We start from the raw sequence: 6,485 nt of genomic DNA, 5'->3' as shown, positions 1-6,485 counted from the left end.
AGAGGAAGAGAGGTTGGCCGGCCACAACACCAAGGAAAAGAGGGAGAGAAATAATAGAGGTTGTTCACCATGAAGCCTTCTCTACCCCTTCTTTTATAATCCTTGGTCTTGGCGAATAAGGAAAATTTAATAAAAATTTCCTTAATTCTTTTTCCATTGAAAAGGAAAAATTATTTAATTAAAAACAATTTTCTTTCTCAATTCTATTTGGCCGGCCACACTAAAGCTACAAACAAGGAGAGTTTTAATTAATTAAAACTTCCTAATTTGTCTCCAGAAATTTATAAAATTTCTCCAATAATTTAATCCTTCATGATTGGTTTATAAAAAAGGAAATTTAATAAATTAAAATCTTTCTTTTAAACATGTGGATAAAAAGAAAGTTATCTCTAAAAATTAAAATCTCTTTTAATCTACAAATAAGGAAAGATATCAAATCTTTTCTCAATCTTTTGTAGAAACTAATAAAAGAGAATTATTAATTTTTAAACTTTCTTTTAAATCATGAACATGGTTAAAAAGGAAAGTTTTCTTAAAATTTAAAATCCTCCTTTAATCAACAAATAAGGAAAGATTTCAAATTTTAAACTCTCTTTTAAACATGTAGATGATTTACAAATAAGGAAAGTTTTTACCAAAAATTAAAACCATCCTTTTAAACTACAAATAAGGAAAGAGATTAATCTCTTCTCTTAATCTTTTGTAGAAAGCTATAAAAGGAAATTTTTAATTTTTAAACTCTCTTTTAAAATCATGATATCCACATAAGAAATAATTTTAATAAAATTCCTTTTAAATATTCTAGTGGTCGGCCACCTACATGACTCATCCACTTGATCTTGGCCGGCCCTAGCTTGGGTTCCAAGCTAGCTTGGCCGGCCCCATTGGATGGGTAAGAAGGTGGGTATGCGGTGGGTATAAATCTCTATATACTAGAGGCTACGATAGGGACCGAGAGGAGGAATTGGTTTTGGTCTCCCGATGAAATTAAGCATCCCGTGTTCGCCCCGAACACACAACTTAATTTCATCAATAATAATTCATTCCACTAAAGAACTATTATTGAACTACCGCACCAATCCCAAATTACATTTTGGGCTCCTTCTTATTATGAGCGTGTTAGTCTCCCTGTGTTTAAGATATCGAATGTCCACTAATTAAGTGAGTTACTGACAACTCATTTAATTAATATCCAAGTCCAAGAGTAGTACCACTCAACCTTATTATCATGTCGGACTAAGTCCACCTGCAGGGTTTAACATGACAATTCTTATGAGCTCCTCTTGAGGACATTATCAACCTAGTATCTCTAGGACACAGTTTCCTTCTATAATCAACAACACACACTATAAGTGATACCATTTCCCAACTTATCGGGTTTATTGATTTATCGAACTAAATCTCACCCATTGATAAATTAAAGAAATAAATATCAAATATATGTGCTTGTTATTATATTAGGATTAAGAGCACACACTTCCATAATAACTGAGGTCTTTATTCTTTTATAAAGTCAGTATAAAAGCAACGACCTCAAATGGTCCTACTCAATACACTCTAAGTGTACTAGTGTAATCATATAGTTAAGATAAACTAATACCTAATTACACTACGACCTTCCAATGGTTTGTTCCTTTCCATCTTGGTCGTGAGCTACTGTTTATAATTTATAAGGAACCGATAACATAATCTTCTGTATGTGACACCACACACCATGTTATCTACAATATAAATTAATTGAGCAACTACATTTATCATAAATGTAGACATTTGACCAATGCGATTCTTATTTCTAGATTAATGTTTATACCAAAAGCTAGGCTTTTAGTATACACTCTAACATGTGGCTCTCCAATGTAGTCTTGGTAAAGAAGCCCAACAATAAGTGGAGGGTATGCATAGACTTCCGGGACCTCAATCGAGCTAGCCCCAAGGACTGCTATCCTTTGCCCCGGATTGATCAGATGATAGATTCCACGGCTGGTTATGAGAGGATCTGTATGCTGGACCCCTACCAGGGGTATCATCAGATACCTTTAGCAAGGGAGGATCAAGAAAATGTTAGCTTTATTATGACTGACGGTACTTTCTATTATACTGTCATGCCCTTTGGTCTCAGGAATGCTGGAGCCACATACCAAAGAATGATGGACAAAATCTCCTGGGAACAGATCGGACGCAATGTGGAGGTTTATGTGGATGACATACTTATCAAGTCCCCGCTAACTGTGAACCTGATCCAAGATATAGAAGAAACATGCAGGACTCTCCGGTAATACGGACTGAAGCTGAACCCCTTGAAGTTCCTGTTTGGAGCTAAGGGGGGAAAATTCTTGGGTTATCTGGTGACTGAGCGACGAATAGAAGCCAATCCAGAAAAAGTTCAAGCATTAAAGGATATGCAACCTCCTCAGAATTTAAAGGAAACGCAGAAGCTGGTCGGTAGAATAATAGCCTTGTCAAGATTCATTTCCCGATCTGCAGACCGAGCTGCTCCTTTCTTCAAGGTGCTAAGGAAGGCCTCCAAATTCCAATGGGATGAAGAATGCACCAAAGCTTTTGAGGAACTGAAGAAATATTTGGAGGCTTTGCCATCTTTATTTAAGCCAGTTGTTGGGGAACCCTTATGGGTTTACTTGTCGGCCACCCCCGAGGCTGTAGGGGCTGTGCTAGTTAAGGAGCATGACAGTGTACAACGGCCAGTGTATTTTTTCAGTCATCTATTAAAAGGGGCTGAGGCTCGGTACACGACCCTAGAGAAGTTGGTTTACGGTTTGGTCCTTATGGCTCAGCGGTTAAGACCCTATTTCTTATCACATCCTATCACGGTTCTGACCAATAGCACCATGGGAAGAGCGTTAACCAATGTAGAAGTTGCAGGTCGGCTTATCAAATGGGCAACGGAGTTGGGAGAATATGACATACAGTATCAGCCGCGCACCGCCATTAAGGCACAGGCCTTAGCAGATTTCTTGACAGAAATTCATCAGATCAACTCTGAAGAAACCTGGAAGGTCTATGTAGATGGATCGACTAATCATCAGGGAAGTGGAGTTGGGGTCTTGGTAATATCTCCCCAAGGAGATATACTCCAGTTGGCGGTCCGATTGAATTTCCGAGCTACGAACAATGAAGCAGAGTACGAGGCCTTGTTGGCAGGACTGCAGGCAGCCCGACATGTTGGGGCTGCCCGGGTAATCATTTATTCAGATTCACAGCTGGTAACTCAACAAGTGACAGACAACTTTATGATAAATTGTGATAAATTACAAGTATACCGGGAAGCCTATGAGAAGATGAAGGAAGAATTTGTAGAGGTCACAGTAACCAAGATACCAAGGTCAGAAAATGAGAGGGAAGATGAGCTAGCAAAGATGGCCAGTTCCTTAACTACTTGGGTGTTGGACCGGTCAACGGCACAAACTTTTCTGATAGCCCAGATAGATCTGCAAAATAATATAGAAGCAACTATTGATTGGCGGGCACCCATGATCAATTATCTCAGACAGGAGACCTTACCGACCAACCCAGAAGAATCACGATTGATAAGGAAGCAGACCCATGCTTATATCATGATCGGGGATCAGCTCTACAAGAGGCCCTTCTCCAGACCCTTACTCAAATGCTTAGGTATGGAGGAAGCCGATCAGGCCTTACGAGAAATACATCTGGGATGCTGTGGCAATCATGTTGGTGGTCGGACATTATCTCGCAAGGTTCTCCTAGCCGGATATTTCTGGCCTACTTTACAGAGGGACGCTCATAAGTTGGTGAATACATGCTTGTCTTGCCAGAGACATCAAAATTTAACACATTGTCCTGCGGCTTTGTTAAGAACGTCTATAGTCTCATGTCCTTTCGATCAATGGGGCATGGATATTGTGGGACCATTTCCCATGGCACTAGGTCAAAGACGTTTCTTATTGGTGGCAGTGGACTATTTTTCTAAATGGGTAGAAGAAGAAGCCTTAGCCCGGATCACAGAAGATGTCATCATTCAATTCCTATGGAGGAACATTCTTTGCAAATTTGGCATTCCTCACAAGTTGGTGTCTGATAATGGAAGACAATTTCAAGGACAAAGAATCCAGGCTTGGTGCAAGGGATTTGACATAACACAAGCCTTCACTTCAATAGCATATCCACAGAGCAATGGTCAGACCGAGGTAGTCAATAGAGAAATAGTACGGGGTCTGAAGGTCAAGCTGGATCATGTCGGGGGAAATTGGGTGGAAGAGCTGTCAAGCATTCTGTGGGCCTATCGTACAACACCTCGGGAAAGTACAGGTCTGACACCATTCCACCTGATTTATGGCAATGAAGCGGTCGTACCTATAGAAATCGAAGTGCCATCGGTCAGGAGAACATTATATGACGAAGAAAACACGGAACGAAGGTTGGCTGAGCTAGATCTTATTAGTGAAACTCGGGACAGAACGACGGCTCGGCTGGAGGCCTATCGACAAAGAATGAGACAAAACTATAATAGAAGAGTGATCCCTCGCTTCTTTAGAGAAGAAGATCTGGTCTGGAAGTAAATCAAGCCAGTGGGGGACGTGACCAAGCTAGCACCCCAGTGGGATGGGCCTTACAAAGTCATTAAAAAGTTAGCGTCCGGAGCTTACTATTTACAAGATGAACGGGGCAAGAAACTAGACCGACCCTGGAGTGCTAATTACCTGCGACCTTATCAAGTCTAAAGAAGCATGCCGAGAAGAGTAAGCTGGGCGGGTAGCCGGGCTATCACTTACCCGACAGACCGGGGTAGCAGACCGGGGAAAAGTAGATCGGAAAGAGCAGAAGAAGATGTGAAAGCAGAAATTGTATGTCCTAATACTTTTGTGGCAAAACTAAGCAATTTTAGTAAAAGTGAGCCTTAAAACGCAAGAGGAAAAGTAGCAAAGTACTTTGTAAGAAATTGTCAAGCCATTATATACAAGTAGCCAAGAAAGATCACTTGAAAGGAGCAAAAATTTCATCCGTGATCTCTTTAAGGATCCGGTCATGGTCTAAAAATTTAGGAGGCAGGATTGACTTCAGATAGCCTTGTTCATAAAGTTGACGCAGAGCCCCGCCCGCCCCAAAAATAACAGACGTAGAGAAACGCTGTCCAGCTTGTGTACAGAATTCCGGAGAACGGAAGTACAGAGCACGGTTTTATTGATAGCGATCGTTATCTCCCTCTTTGTAAATAGCTAAAGTTGTTGATGCCCCTTCTGCAATAGCCAGAGCCTGAGACAATTCATTCCGGGCGGTGGCCAGTTCTGCTGCTTGAGAGGTCAATTGGGCCTCCTGAAATTTCAACTTCTTGTCTTGCTCCTGCGCTAGAGTCTCGGCGGCACGCAGCTTTCGAGCCAATTGGTCCATAGCTCGTTGATGCTCTAAAGCTTGTTGATCTATACTCTGCTGGTGCACAACATCGACTCGGCTTTGCTCTGCCTGGAGACCTTTAAGTTCATAATTGGCCTGCGCTAGGGATACTTCTAGACTATTCTTCTTTTGGGTCAGATCTTTTATTTTGGCCCTCAGGGCATGGCTAGCCTGAACAGGGTCATTCAATTGCAGTTCCAGTTCAGCAACCTTGTCCCGCAGCATCTTATTCTGATAATGAATAGTGTGGAAGGAATTGTTCACTGCCATAGACTCTGCACAAGCCTGAGATATACAGGGAATATCTGATAAGAGCGGGAAAGATAACAGTTGGGAAATCTTCAAAGTTTACCTTGATATACAGCTCTGAGAATTTGTCCATTTGGGCCGGGGGAGCCAAGGAGTTCATGTGTTGTATGCTCTCTTCCCATAAAGTGGTCAGACTACCTTTTATCCTGAGGGAGCTGGTGGAAACATCTGCTCGTGACCATAACCTTTCCTCAGAAGGGGTAGTGGTGCAGTAACAATAATGAGTAAGCGGGGGTGGTTCTGAGAGCCCAACAGTGGAGCCAGAAGGAGCTGAAGGAGGCCCTTGAGGAGGTGCTGATGGTGGGGTAACTGAAGGGCGTTCTGAGGGGCCAGCTTCGCCGCCCCGAGGTTGCTGCGATGTGGAAGGTTGAGCCAACGGAGGCTCGACTTGAGTATCAGACGGAGTAGGGGGATCATTTACCTGGCTCGGGATTGGAGGCGGAGTCACAATGGGAGGTGGAGGAGAGGCAGCTGCAACTGGAGGAGGAGAAGGGATAGAGGAAGGGCCTGAGTTGGATGCAGGACGAGGGGCTCGGCGTTGACGTCTCTGAGCTAGCGGCTGGCTATCCAAATCAGAATCATCGGAAGGTGGTCGAGCCCTGCGTCTAGAGGGAGAAGGGGCATCTTGGCTCAGGCGGTCATTTGTGGAGCGGGCTCGGTGAGCTGCTTGAGAAGCTTCTCTGAAAGCAGGGCTTGTGTAGGAAACGTTGCCTGACCTTCTACCACGGCCCAGACCAGGGATATAGGTAGTTGGAGGAGGATTAACCGATTGGAGAGGTGTCGGGATAATAGGCCGGGCTGCCCGT

This window comes from Zingiber officinale, chromosome 5B, assembly GCF_018446385.1.
Source record: "Zingiber officinale cultivar Zhangliang chromosome 5B, Zo_v1.1, whole genome shotgun sequence".
NCBI lineage: Eukaryota > Viridiplantae > Streptophyta > Magnoliopsida > Zingiberales > Zingiberaceae > Zingiber > Zingiber officinale.
The sequence above is the reverse complement of the archived record's forward strand: the minus strand, read 5'-3'. Positions refer to the sequence as shown.